This window comes from Hylobates moloch, unplaced genomic scaffold (assembly GCF_009828535.3).
Source record: "Hylobates moloch isolate HMO894 unplaced genomic scaffold, HMol_V3 SCAFFOLD_20, whole genome shotgun sequence".
NCBI classification, from domain to species: Eukaryota; Metazoa; Chordata; class Mammalia; order Primates; family Hylobatidae; genus Hylobates; species Hylobates moloch.
Window position 1 is genome coordinate 20,472,877 of NW_026652295.1, and position 15,325 is coordinate 20,488,201.

The 15,325-nt window shown below is 41.4% G+C and overlaps 1 protein-coding gene across 4 annotated transcripts in view; it reads left to right on the forward strand.

Annotated features, from left to right (window-relative positions):
- CDKAL1 (CDK5 regulatory subunit associated protein 1 like 1) overlaps positions 1 to 15,325 on the forward strand; it is a 697,372-nt gene that overhangs the window by 666,324 nt on the left and 15,723 nt on the right. The gene's annotated exons all lie outside the window — the stretch shown is intronic.

Below are 15,325 nucleotides of genomic sequence, written 5' to 3' on the forward strand. Positions count from 1 at the left end.
GCTGTGGAAGCGCAGTGATTCCAGACCATGTTTCTGTTATCATTTATAGTTCCCTTTTTATGTATGCATGAGGCTTTAATCCTTTCTGACAGATTGAAATCTGAATTAGAAAGATGTGTTTTTGCTGATGCCGATAGCTTTGCTTCTCTGGCTGTAAAGGGAATAAGCTGTTTCTGCTTCCAGTTTAGAAGCAGGGGGTAAAAGCCATTATTTGCAGGTGAAAATGTTGACACCAAAAGATGATCTGATCCAGTATGGTTTCTATGTCAGTAGATCCTGAGTGGAAGGGGATGAAGAAAGGGGTGTTTTCTTGCTTTACAAAGCTGTTTATACTGTAGCAAAAACCTACAGCTGAACAGGCACTAAACCGTATCATATATGCAGTTATGGTGCCTTTCAGAAGGGTGTTAGCTGGGTATCTACTTTAGTCATGTGGAGTGAAAATTAAACATTTTTTTTCTTTCTATAAAAAAGTAACCTGACCCCTATTTTATACCTTGGTAAATATGGCCGTTTGCCAAGCTCTCTCTTACATTTCATTGAGCTACAGTTGTAAAAGCTGATGGAGTGTGAAATGAAAATGTGTATCACATTTCTAAGCATCATTTGATGTCCTTTCTCCAACACAATTGCTAAGCGCTTAAAAAAAAAAAGCATATAGCAGTGATTTAGCATATGGAAAAAAATAACTGATATTTATCTGGCCATGTAATTCCAAAATTGTTTTAATCTGTGTATAATCTTGTTCCTCAAAATAAGTTGCAAGGACATGTTGGTTAAAATAAAGGGAACACCGCTTCACTCTGGCAATAGCAACAAAGACAATACTATTGTCTGTGTTCTCACTGATTGTGGTGCTGGATTCTTGTGTCTGATAGCAGTGATAATTCACATGTGCTTGACAAGTGCCCACGAAGGATCTGCATGCATGGCCATCTAACCCGTAGTGGAATGGTATAGACCAGCTTTTGTCAAAATCCTACCAAATGCATCAGCCTGCACGATCAGGAGATAACTCTAAAACTTGATAAACATAACCATTCATTTTTGCTGTTTATAAAAAAAAAAATCATACTTGGGGGATAGGATGGGTGGCCAGGAAGGAGCAGTGTAACCTGGCATTTAAATTATATTGCTAGAGATTTGGCTTTTGATGTGTTAGCCAATACTTTGAAAAATTTTTTCAGAAGTCAGCTTATTTTTTGTTTTGTTTTGTTTTTCCACATAGTGTGTTTTACAAGGTTAATTTTAGATTGCCACAGTGAAAAGGGTTTCTCAGCAAGTAGCAGTAGTGGGGAAATTATTATTTCAAAGACTGCCTGGTTTAATTCCTTCATGTTTGCCTCTTGGAAAGAGAAGTATTCTAAACGTCACCATTGATAGCACATAAATAAGGAAATGTAGTGTCCATCTATTTGTTCCTTAACTATAGTGTTACTATCTAAAAGGGCAGTTCCATTTAAATTCTCTGGGGCACCCTTTCTACTCTCCCATCCTTTCCTCTAGTCTAGAAAATGGTGTTATCAGTTCTACCACCTGCCCAACTCTGAACCAGAATGGCCCAAAAGTCCCAGATAAGATGAGGAGGCCAGTTGGTTGCTGGTCTGCCAGAGCCTCTAGAAATAGTGTTGTAGCATGAGGCCAGTGGGGTAGGAATATTGATTTGGGTATTTACATTAAGAGAAACAGTAAGGCTTTGGTTGGTTTTTGTTTGTTTGTTTGTTTTGAGAGAGGGTCTCCCTCTGTCACCCAGGCTGGAGTGCAATGGTGTGATCACAGCTCATTGCGAACTCTGCCTCCTGGGCGCAAGCAATCGTCCCACGTCAGCTTCCTGAGTAGCTGGGACTATAGGCATGCACCACCATCCTGGCTGATTTTTTTTTTTTTTTTTTTTTTTAGACAGACTCTCACTCTGTTGCCCAGCCTGGAGTGCAGTGGCATGCAGTCTCAGCTCATTGCAGCCTCCACCTCCCAAGTTCAAGCAATTCTCATGCCTCAGCCTCCTGAGTAGCTGGAATTACAGCCATGCGCCACTACGCCTGGCTAATTTTTTATTTTTAGTAGAGACAGGGTTTCACCATGTTGGCCAGGCTGGTCTCGAACTCCTGACCTCAGGTGATCCACCCACCTCAGCTTCCCAAAGTGCTGGAATTACAGACATGAGCCACTGTGCTCGGCCCCAGCTGATACTGTTTATTTTTTGTAGAGACAGGATCTCGCTTTGTTGCCCAAGTTCGTCTTGAACTCCTGGCCTCAAACGGTCCTCCCACCTTGGTCTCCCTGGCATCTAAAGCAAAATACTATAAATACTATGTTTTGGACTTATTTTGTCTCGCTTGACCTCTTTTTTTTTTTTTTTTTTTTTTTTTTTCCTGAAATGAAGTTTTGCTTGTCGCCCAGGCTGGAGTGCAATGGCACGATCTCACTGCAACCTCTGCCTTCCAGGTTCAAGCAATTCTCCTGCCTCAGCCTCCCGAGTAGCTGGGATTACAGGCATGCGCCACCACACCCGGCTAATCAGTTGACCTCTTTTGATGAAACTGATGAGAAGTACAACAGATTAGAAGGGTGTTATCAAAATGATGGTGGGAATGGGTGAAAGTTATATGCGCATTTTTAGTGAAAGGGGCAGAAGAATAGGAAACTTGAGGAAAACACAGTTTTAAGATGCTGAGAACATCGATATTTTTATCTTGTGCTCACATGCAGCCTAATTTTTACTCCACCTGAAGAAAAACTGTAGATAGACAGGACGTGGGGTCAGCAATACCAAATCCATGACCATGTAATAGTTTGAAAAATTATCTAAAAGCCATCATCAAAGATTGGGATCAAGGATTTTTTTGTTTAATTCCATTGTGGAAATCCATTTATGGAAATTTTATGAACATTTTCAAGCATATACAAAAGTAGAGAGAATAGTGTAATAATCCCACATACCTATTACCTCCCCTTATCGGTCATCAGATGACAGCCAATCTTATTGTCATCTGTGTTCTTATCTACCCTTATTCCCCCAACCCTGATTATTTTGAAGAAAATCCCATCTACATTTTATTTCATCTAGAAATATACTAGTAAATACCTCTAAAAGATAAAGATTCCTTTTACAAACATAATCACAATATATTATCAGATTTTAAAATCATTACCCATAATTGTCATTGGCTAAATATTCCATGCCTACTGCTAGGACCCTAAGTCAACATTTATGGCGTGCTTATCGTGGCCAAATACCGTGCTAAATATGTTACATGTGTTCACTCATATCACCCTCATAACCCTGAGAGGAAGGCACTGTTATTATCCCCATTTCACAGATAAGGAATCTGAGCATCCATAATTCAATAAATAGCTTATCTGGAGTCACAAAATTTGAAGGTAGAAGAGGGAAGCCAGGATTTATATCCCCACTTGCAAGCCTTTGTTTTTGTTTTTGTGTTTTAATTGTGGTAAAATATACATAACATAAAACTTACTGTCTTACTCATTTGTAAGTGTATAGTTAGTGGTGTTCAGTATGTTCTCATTGTTGTACAACCCATCTCCAGAGCTTTTCATCCTGCAAAACTGAAGCCCTGTACTCATTAAACAATAACTCCTCATTTCCCCCTCCCCTCAGCCCCTGGTAACTTCTGATCTACTTTCTGCCCCTATGAATTTGATTACTTTTGGTACCTCATATCAGTGGAATCGTACTCTCACCAGTGTTTCTCTTTTTGTGACTTGCTTATTTCACTTAGCATAATGTCCTCAGGGTTCATCCATGTTGCAGCATGTGTCAGAATTTTCCTCCTTTTCAAGGCTAAATACTATTCCATTGGATTTGGATGCCACGTTTCATTTATTCATTCATCCATTGATGGACATTGAGGTTGCTTCTACCATTTGGCTGTTATGAATAATGTTTACTATGAACATGGGTGCACAGATATCTCTTCGAGTCCCTGCTCTCAATTCTTTTGGATATTTGTGCAGAAATAAGATTGCTGGATTGTATGGTACGTCTATTTTTAATCTTTTGAGGAGCTGCCATACTGTTTTCCACAGCAGCTGTACCATTTTACATTTCCACCAATAGTGCACAAGGGTTCCAATCTCTCCACATTCACACCAACACTTATTTTCTCTTTTGTTTTGTTTTGATAGTAGCCATCCTAATTGGCATGGGTCAAGCCTGTTTGTTTTTTGTTTTGTTTTTTTTTTGAGACAGAGTCTCGCCCTGTTGCCCAGGCTGGAGTGCAGTGGCGTGATCTTGGCTCACTGCAAGCTCCGCCTCCTGGGTTCACGCCATTCTCCTGCCTCAGCCTCCCAAGTAGCTGGGACCACAGGTGCCCACCACCACGCCCAGCTAATTTTTTTGTATTTTTAGTAGAGACGGGGTTTCACTGTGTTAGCCAGGATGATCTCGATCTCCTGACCTCGTGATCTGCCTGCCTCAGCCTCCCAAAGTGCTGGGATTACAGGCGTGAGCCACCGCACCAGGCCAGTCAAGCCTGTATATTTAAGCCCAGGTCCATACTGCCTTGCCCATTTTAATTGCAGGAGTCTTATTCAATAACTTCTGGACACCAGTTTCTTTTTGTATACCAGAGTAAGCTTACACTGGATACAAAAAAATAATAAGTAAGAGAGAGAGGGAAAAAAATGAGAAAATGGGCAGTCTTCATTATCTTCTCTGTGGATTCAGTTAAAAATGGCATTAGAGATCTGTCTGTCTTAGGAATATGCGAGAATGTGAACATTACTGCTGTCTGTTTCAATAAAGGCTAACTAGTTTTACTACTAATGTTCTTTCTTCTTGTCTGGCCTATGTTATAACAAATCACTTGAATCTTACCATTTCTAAGATTGATTCTTAAGAAGTCAGAACTATTCTTTGCCTGGTACAAGATAGAAAAGAACATTTTCTCTTCTAATTTTAAACTTATGAATAGTTTGATTGCAAAGTTTTTTTTATTGAATTCATTCTTAGTAGTAAAAATTGCTTTAAAGAAAGAAGAAGTAGAGTAGCAGCATGAAAGATCGAAAGGATCTGGAGTCTGTCAGGCTTGGGTTCAAATTTCAGTGACAGTTCCTACGATCAAGTACAACTTTCTTGACTCACAGTGTCTTCATTTGTATAATGGAGCTAACAACTGATTTGCAGAGGATTAAGTTAAATCATGTGGACAAAGTGCATGATGCGTAGTAGGTATATTCAATATTTTAAAGAAAGAATTCAATAAGTATTGCTTTAAAAAGCAGTGGTTTCCTGGCTTTTATTTTGATTTCTTTTACTTTAATTTTTTTTTTTTTTTTTTTTTTTTTTTTTTTAAGACAGAGTCTCACTCTGTCACCCAGGCTGCAGTTCAGTGGCACGATCTCGGCTCACTGCCACCTTCGCCTCTTGGGTTCAAGTGATGCTCGTACCTCAGCCTCTGGAATAGCTGGAACTATATGCCTGCACCACCACACCCAGCTAATTTTTGTATTTTTAGTAGAGACAGGATTTCACCATGTTGGCCAGGCTGCTCTCGAACTCCTGGCCTCAAGTGATCCGCCTGCCTCAGCCTTCCAAAGTGGCAGGGATTAGAGGCGTGAGGCACCACACCCGGCCTACTTTAATTTTTTTTTTTTTTAAAGTACTTTGCAGCCTGATGCAGTGGTTCACGCCTGTAATCCCAGCACTTCAGGAGGCCAAGGCAGGAGGATTGTTTGACCCTAGAGTTTAAGAACAGCCTAGCACTATTGGGAGACTTCATCTCTATAAAAATTTAAAAACTTAGCCGAGTGTGATGGTGCATACCTGTAGTCTCAGCTACGTGGGAGGCCGAGGTGGGAGGATCACTTGGCCCCAGAGGGTCGAGGCTGCAGGGAGCCACTGCAGCCCAGCCTGGGTGAAAGAATGACACCTCATCTCAGACAAAAAAAAAGTACTTTGCGTTCATGGATTTCACTGTACATTATAGTAGAGCAATTAAGAACATGAATTCTGGATTCCGATTACCCAGGTTTGAATCTTGATTCTACTATTACAAAAAATATGCTCTTGGGCAAGTTACTCAATGTCCCTCTACCTCAGTTCTCCCTCTGTAAATGAGTGATAGTAGTACCTGCTTCATAGGACATACATGGAAATGGCTTAGCAGTCAATAAATATTGGCTACTATTTTGATTATTCATTTGTGGTGCATGCCAAGGCATTATTTTACTTTAACTTGTGAAGTAAAAGTTGCCCAATATCTTATCATTTCAAATGTTGTATTCATCAGCCATAGATTTCTGACAATGGCAGATGAAACCAGACCAACTGCTGAGATTCCTCCATGATAATGACAAATTAACAGAAGGAGATTCCAATAATACTCCTACAGCGCTGGCCATTCTTACTGACAGACATTTCTTCCTCTTACTCTTTATGTCTTTTTTTTTTTTTTAAAGAGAATATTCTAGAATGGAGGCCTGGACTTACCATTCTCTTTCTTACAAGTTAAGAGAAGGCTGCCCCAGGGTGCCTAAGTGCCACTTGTTTCTCATCTATTGAGACTTTGATCCTAAGAATGGATTCACTTGAGCAGTTAGATAGCTCAGCACCAACACAGCCAACTGCGCTTGGAAAGGAAGCAGAAGTTTTAAAGGGTGGCATGGTTTGTTTCATTACCAGACAAAGGCTAGCAGGATATTCAGGTGTACTGAGTTTTATGTACAAACTATACTATATTTTCAGAGCTTTGACCCTTGGAAAAACACAGTTAAAATGCTTTCCTCTCCATCTGACATTCATTTCCAGAACCACTGAAGTGAAAGGGTCTATTAGTTCAAGGCCAGATTTGAAAGCACATGAAAACTACATTCATGAGGTTAAGAAATGGCTTAATAATTAAGTTAAAACACTTGAAAGTGGGTCTAATTTCAGACAGATCAGCTAACCATGCTAGAAGCAAATGAGGGCGTGTTTCTTCCTATTTTTCCTTCCACCCCCAAGATACTGGCTCCCAAGCAGTTTTTTCAGTTCCTTTTTTTTCTTATTAAACTTTATGTGAGACTAAATTCTTCATCGCTGCTAAGTTCGTGTCACAAACAATTAAAACCATAGTACATTTAATATTTTATGCATTTTTCTTTCATTTTGAATCTTGTTAGTTTCTTTTACAGACTGCTTAGGACGTATTTGAGTTTCACAGTCTAGATACATAGCTTTTATTCTGTGCTGCTGAGCTATATTTTATTGACCATTGCAGCTGAATTAGTATGACTGTCACTTCAAACTGTGTTTAGTGTGTTTACAATACCTTCCGTGTACCAATTTGAGCACCATCCAAAGTATCATCAGAGCAAGCTGATGCTAAACAATTAGCTTTCCTTTCACTTGCATCACTAATTGTGCAATCACTGATGATATTTCTCTTCCTCCTGAGGGTTGTAGCTGGAGCATCGTGAGGGAAATTGCATGCATCAGGGAACTAATTGTACCTTGATAATAATAATAGCTACCATTTAGTGAACCTCTACTATGTGCTTGGTATTGAGGCTCTTTACTCGTATTACTTCAGTTTATTATTCTAGCCTGGCCTAGGGCAGCTAGAACACAGTGAAGTTCTTTACACAGCTGTACACACCCACATAGAGGCATCATAGGATGGGACTGAGCAGGCATTTTCCCCACCTCTCCATCTTTTGCCCACGTTCAAGATAGGAGGCAGAAGGAGCTGTGAGCCTGGGACAAAGATGTGGACCGACTTTCCTAGCTGAGCGCTAAGGAAAAGAACCAGGCCCCTAAGCCTGAATTACTCACATATACGACTTGCAGGTAGCACCTGGCCTCTTTTAATATGTTTCAATGTTTATTATCCAGGAACTGAATGAAATCTTAGAGATGGAAATAATGAATATGGGCTTGGTCTTTGAGAAGTTTTTGGTCTTGGCTGTTCCTGTGGTAATACTGCTAATCAATTGTGACCCTGGTAGGAAGGGATTGGTGTGAGGGAAGTGGTCTTGTATAGGTGTGCTAGCTCACCTGTGTGACATAATTACTCCTGTGGTTAAAGTTTTATGGATGATTTTCCCAAATCTAAAAGGAATCTCTTAAGAGCAAAAGGGATTCTTTATCATGAAAGCATTGAATGGAAAAAACGCCTCCTTAGGAGAACCAAAGCTATATTTCAGCAGCAGCCGAACCTGAAAGGTCATCTAAGCCCAACCATCTATCCCTGCAGGATGGGACTAGGGAGGCTGCAGAAGCCCATGATCTCCTGTGATGATTTGAACCCAGGTGTTGCGAACCACTGTTCCGCACTCACATTTTCACTGCGCTATTTCCCCTTCACATGTCTTTACCTTTTTACTCAGGCAACAATTATCAATGACGAGTATGACACTATGCATCAAAGAACTCATTGTGCCTTGATAATATCTGTCTGCGTCAGTCCTGGTTTATATGTGTTGTAATAGTATTAATAATATGCCCTTGTTCCACTCCTCAAAGTATTCTAGTTTGGATGATAGATTATATGGTCATCCTATAAATTCCAAAAGTTGACCCAGCACTGTGTCAAGCACTGCTTGGGATACAGAAGTCTGAGATATCATCCTGCGCTCAAGGAGATAAAGTCTAGTTGGGAAGAGAAGGTATGTGCTGCTGTGGTCTGAATGTTGGTGTCTTCCCAAAGTTCAATGTTGAAACCTAATCACTGATGTGATGGTGTTAGAGACTTTGGGAGGTGGTTAGGTCGTGAGGGCGGAGCCTTCATGATGAGGATTAGTACCTTTATACCGTACTAATGAAGGCTCCGGAGAGCTGCCTTGACCCTTCCATTGTGTGAGGACACAGCAAGAAGACTCTGTCTATAAACTAGAAATCTGGCCCCCACCAGACACCAAATCTGCTGGCACCTTGATCTTAGATTTCCCAGCTTCTTAAACAGTGAGAAATAAATATCTGTTGTTTAAAAGCTACCCAGTTTATGGCATTTTGTTACAGTCACCCAAACGAACTAAGACAGTATGTACATATGAAACAAAATCTATAATATGTCAAATGTTAAATTGGTTGACATTAGATCATAAGAAGTTGGAAGATAGGAGATCCCTGATGACTTGAGGTATCAGGAAATGTATGGGTCAGGATTCTTTGCAGACAACAGAGAGCAGTTTAGTTAAACAGGAAGGAAAGTATAAAAGGATGCTAGATGGCCCACAGAATTGTTAGAAGGGCCAGGGACCAGAATCTTTGCTGAGTTTTCCAGAAACACCCAGAACCACACAGGAGCTTTTGGTAAGAGGTGTCGCCTCTGCTCCACCTGCCCCAGCAAGGCAGAGGCCCCATGCCCTATCTGCTTCCTCATGAAGCTTCCCAATCAATGTCTCACATATATCACATCTGATTGTGGAACCCAAGTCTCACATTTACACCCTGGGGACAAAGGAGGTTGGAAAATCATTTTTGGCATCTGTATTCATGGGGAACTGTCAATGTGGAGAAATTTTCAGACAATTTCTACCACAGAGAGTTTCATGGATATGGTAGGATTAGAACAAGACTTTGAAGGTGAGAAGAACCTAATCAGGCAAGTAAAGAAGGAGGCCGGGTGTGGTGGCTCACGCCTGTAATCCCAGCACTTTGGGAGGCTGAGGTGGGCAGATCACGAGGTCAGGAGATCGAGACCATCCTGGCTAACACAGTGAAACCCCGTCTCTACTAAAAATTCAAAAAATTAGCCGGGCGTGGTTGCAGGCGCCTGTAGTCCCAGCTACTCGGAGAGGCTGAGGCAGGAGAATGGCCTGAACCCGGGAGGCGGAGCTTGCAGTGAGCCAAGATCGCACCACTGCACTCCAGCCTGGGTGACAGAGAGACTCCGTCTCAAAAAAAAAAAAAAAAGAAGGAAATTTTTCTCACTGTGAAAGGAACCAATGCAAAGTGACAGAATGCACAGACTCAGATATCCATATGAAGTTGTGGGCAGTTGGAAGGCACAGGGAAATAACCTTTAGTATAAAGACTGGGACCTCTGGGTTTTGAAGTCAAATAGGATTTATACCTAACACATTAGACAAGCACATATATTTGTCCAAGACAGGTTAGGCTGTGCTTCAGTAACAAATTAACCCTGAAATCTCAGGGCTAACATAACAGAGGTTTATTTCCTGCTCACACTGAGCATCTAAGATGTACCATTTAGTTTGTAGTTTAGAGTCAGGTAGTTGTCTGCTCCACACAGTCACTCAGGGACCCAAGTTGACTGCATGTCTCCATGGCAAGGAAAGACGATTGCTGGTGAACCAGGCTTTTTACTGCCTCAGCACAGGAGTGGCACATGGTATTTCTATTCATATTCATTGGCCAGCACTATCCACATGGCCCTATCTAACTACAAGAGTCTAGAAAATACCTACTTTTGTTTTAATGAGGAGAAGATACGAGTGAATACTGGAAGTTTCTATCATGCATGTGGGAATATTTTGTTTTGCTTTGTTTTTGAGACAGAATCTCATTCTGTCACCCAGGCTCTGGAGTGCAGTGGTGCAATCTTGGCTCACTGGTAGTCTCTACTTCCTGGGCTCAAGTGATCCTCCCACCTCAGCCTCCCGAGTAGCTGGCACTACAGACATGCGCCGCCGTGCCTGGCTAATTTTTTTTTTTTTTTTGTAGAGATGAGGTCTCATTATGTTGCCCACGCTGGTCTCAAACACCTGGGCTCAAGCAGTCCTCCAGCCTCAGCCTCTTAGAGTGCTGGGATTACAGGCGTGAGCCTCTGCCTGGCTACATGTGGGAAAGTTTTTGAGCATGAGCATAGTATAGTGAAAGTTTCTTTGTGAGGGAAAGCCTATGAAAGCAGGCCCCGCCTGGCTGGTCTGCCCACCACCGGCTCCAGGTCCCAGTGCAGTGCCTGTTTCATGGTTATTGAATGAACTTGGCTCTCGGTGATATGCAGGGTGGAATGGATCAGTTCTCCACCAGAGGCAGGGAACCTACGTGCCTCTGGTTGAAATAGTGGTTGAAATCCACTATTACTCCAACTGATGAGGACATTAATATACTCTTCAATGGTTAAAAAAAAAATCACAGTCAAGCCACTCAACCTGCTCTTTGAAGTCATTTGACATCTTGATAAGCAGATTGCAAAAGCCCCTTTTTAAACTGATAGTAGTCTTGCAAATGGAAATTCTTTTCATGGGAACTATGAGGATGAGTACTTTAGAGCAAGACTTGCTTCTAATCATAAATTGTAGTTTCCTAATTTCCCTTCTCCCTTTCTAATGATGAAAGTGACAGCCTATTTCTCCTATGAGACTCAGAGTATGGATGTTGCATTGTACCTAAAATAATAGAACATTATTTTTAAATAAAGAAAATAGAATATGTTCAAAGAAATAGTGTTTGTTTTCTAACATAGTTTATAATATTTAAAATTTTTTTCTTTATTTTTACATTTTTATGTATTTAGCGGGTAGAAGCACAGATTGCTTATATGCATGCAAGCAGTGTTTTAAATTTAAAGGGCTTTGGGGAAACAAATTTTCTCCTGTCCCTCTCTCTCCTGAATGCAATTCTATAAAATTATTGAGAAACAGAAATTTTCAATCCATATATCAAATCAGTTATCTAGGGCAGTTTTCTGATAGGAAGCCAGCCTAAGAAATTAAGATGTAGCACCTTGCAAATTTGCCAACCCCTAAGAAGGAAATTCAAAAGGCAATAAAGGCAAAGAACCATCGGCAGACTTTATCAAGATCAGCATTTTCCCTTCCACAGGCCCCTGGCTCCCAGGGCTTCCTCCTTGAAAACATCCATTTTAAAGGAGTAGAGTAGCCCTTATGCACATCAGGTCAGACTGTGGGTTTGGCATTTTGGCTCTGTTCCTTACGAATTGTGATCATTGTCTGGTCACTCACCCTCTCTAGGTGTCTTTCCTCATCTGTAAATTGGGAGGAATAGAGTCCATTTGATAGGATGGTTTTGACGTCGAAGTGAGATAAAGTTTGGGAAGCCCTGAACGCTGCCTGACACGTAGAAGTGATCAGTGAATATGTGATGTGGAGTGGGGGGCGTGGTGATAGTGAAGATTTACTTGGGGCCTGGTTGATCAAGATACTAATAATATCTCGTTCATGAACATGGATGATGTTTTGCCCTAATCACCTATATGCCACGAGACGAGGAATTGGTCATTGGTCTTTTTAAACATACAGTCTTTCTAAGCAGCAATAGCATTTGTAAAGGATAGCTGCCTGAAATAAATTCTTTGTGTTTTTCAGTTCCCCCTTTTCACTGACTTTGAGTAGCTATTTCTTTTGTTATCCTTCACGTGAGCACAGTTCCTCTGAACAATCACAAAGCATCTGTGGTATAAGATAGTGGCATTCACTACAGGTCTTTTTCTCTTAAATATTCTTGTGGGAAGTGATTTTCCCTGACGTGTACTATATTATCTGAAAATAAAACAATCTGCCTAACTGGTCTCCCTGTTTCTACCCTGAATATAAATCAGATTGTGTCTCTCTCCTCCTCAAAACCATCTAGTGCTCCATATGACTCAGAAATTCCATATATATCCAACAGAATGGAAACCAGGGACTCAGATACTTATATCCCAATATTCATACCGGCATTATTCATAAATAGCCCAAAGGTGGAAATAACCAAAGTATCTATCAACAGATGAATGGACAAACAAAATGTGGTATGTAGTAGAATGGAATTTTACTCAGCCATAGAAAGACATGAAGTTCTGACACACGCCACAGCATAGGCAAATCTGGAAACATCATGTGAAGCAAAATAAGCCACACCAGAAAGGGCAAATATTACATAATTCCACTTATGTGAAATATTGAGAATAGGCAAATTCATAGAGACAAAGTAGATTGAAGCTTACCAGGGGCTGGGGGTGGAGATGGGGAGTTCCTTAAGGGTTACAGAGTTTCTGCTTGGGGTGATAACGTTTTGGAAATAGTGGTAATGGTTGCACAACATGGTAAATATAATTAATGCCACTAAATCGTGTACCTAAAAATTGTTCAAATGTTATGATATATATATATACACACACACATACCATATGAAAATTTTTATAAAAATCATCTAAGGTTTCCCAGCACGTTCAGAATGAAAGCCAGAGACCCTACAACAGCCTCAAGGATCAAGGTCCCATGCCTGGACCTCTCTCCCCTCGAGAACACTGGCCTCCATGCTGCTCCTTGAACATGAACACACGAGGTCTGCTCCCTCAGGAGGGCCTTTCCAGCTGCTGGTCCCTCTGCTTGGAATGCCCATCTCTTAGATGTCCATGGAATATACTTCATTCAGGTCTGTGCTGAAGCACCAGCTTATCAGTGAGGTCACCCTGGGCAGTCATCTGTAAAACCCCAAGCCCTCACCATCCAACACAACCTGGTACTTCCTATTCTTACTCTACTCTATTTTCTCCATGGCACATTTTATCACCAGACATATGAAATATTTACATGTTTCTTTTGTCTCTAGTTACCAAAATTGAAGCCCCATGAATGCTGAGACTTTGCTTCATTCACCTTTGTGTCCTTAATGACTAGGATAGGGCCTGGCAGGGAGCAAATGCTCAGTAAACGACTGTTGGATGAATGAATGAATGAATGAATGAATGAATGAATGAATTTGTTCCAGAGATATATGTATACCCCTTACTGAAAAGGACTGCAGGACCAAAAAGCTGGTTATCCTAGATATGGATTATCTTTTGCCATGATAAATGCCCTATGACAGCCAACCACAGAACTGCAGTGGGGCTCAGCTGATCTCAGCCTGGCTCACTCACACATTTGCAGTGGACTGTAGGGTAGCTCAGCAGCTCTTCTAAGCTTGGTGGGGCTTCCTAACATGTATGGAGGTTCAGCAGGCATTTGGTGGATCTAGATGACCTCAACTTGGACTCCGTGGGTGAATCAGCCCTGCTCCGCATGCCTCATCCTTCAACTGGCTGACCCGAGCATGTTCCCATGGTAAAGGCAGAGGAATAGCAAACAGACATGCACAAGTGCTTTTCAAGCCTCTGCATGCATGATGTTTGATAGCATCCTGTTGGCCAAGTAAGTCACATGGCCAAGACCAGGGACACACTACAGAGTTATGTGACAAGAAGATACAGATACAAGGAGGTAGAAGGAATTGGGAACATTAATGTGTTCAGTCTACCACACCCTATGAAATCTTGGTGTTTTTGCCTGTGATCTGCGCAACTTTCCTCCTTCTTTTCTACGTCCCCAGAAGAAATCACATTCAGTTTCAACCTGAGATCTAATCCTTTCAGCTCTACAACTCAGTGTCTTGTTTTTAGGTGGTGAGTTGTAGAGCTGGAAGGGTTGGATCTGGTAAAAAGAATCTGAAATCTAAACGTTAATGGAAGCTAAGGGACTTTGGCATAGTCTTTTCTATGAGGAAACGTCAAGTGCTCTAGATATCCGGTGTTTTTCTCTGAGGTACAGTTGTACCCAGCAACTCAACAGTACCACCCTGGGGACCTGTGGTAGGGAGAATAATGCCCCCCACTTCACCCCCCAGAGGTGATCATGTCCTAATCCCAAGAACCTGTGAATATGTTAGATTACATGACAGAGAGAATTAGGGTTGCATATGGAATTAAATTTGCTCATCAGCTGCCCTTAAAATAAGGAGAGTATACTTGATTATCTAGATGGGCCCAGTGTAATCACAATGGTCCTTAAAAGCAAAAGAGAAAGGCAGGAGAATCAGAGGTCAGAATGATAGGAATGCTGACTTCGAAGATGGAAGTGGGCTGTGAGCCCAGGGATGCAAGCTAGAAAAGATAAGGCAATGGATTTTCCCCTACAGCCCTAGAAGGAGTCCACACCACGCTTGATTTCAGTCCATTGAGACCCATCTGACTTCTGAGTTCCAGAATTAAAAAATGGCAAATTTGTATTGTTTTAAGCCATGCAGTTTATGGTAATTGGTTACAGCAGCAATTGGAAACTAATTGGGAATTTATCAGACTGATTTTATCCCATAGAATCCATGTAAAAAATGAGAAGGTGTATATTGGCAGGCTGGGCGTAGTGGCTCACTCCTGTATTCCCAGCATTTTGGGAGGCCAAAGTGGGAGGATCACTTGAGCCAAGGAGTTCAAGGCTGCAAGTGAGCTATAATTGCACCACTGCACTATAACCTGGACCACAGAGAAAGACCCCGTCTCCAGAAAAAAAAAAATAATAAGTGTGTATTAGCAACCAAGTGGCTGTTTATGTCCCATCTATTTTCCACATTGACCAATCATTTTAAGAAAGGTGTGGTGGATGGGTGGGGAACACCTAAGGCACTGAGAGGCAGTAAAGGAAACGCGCTAATGGA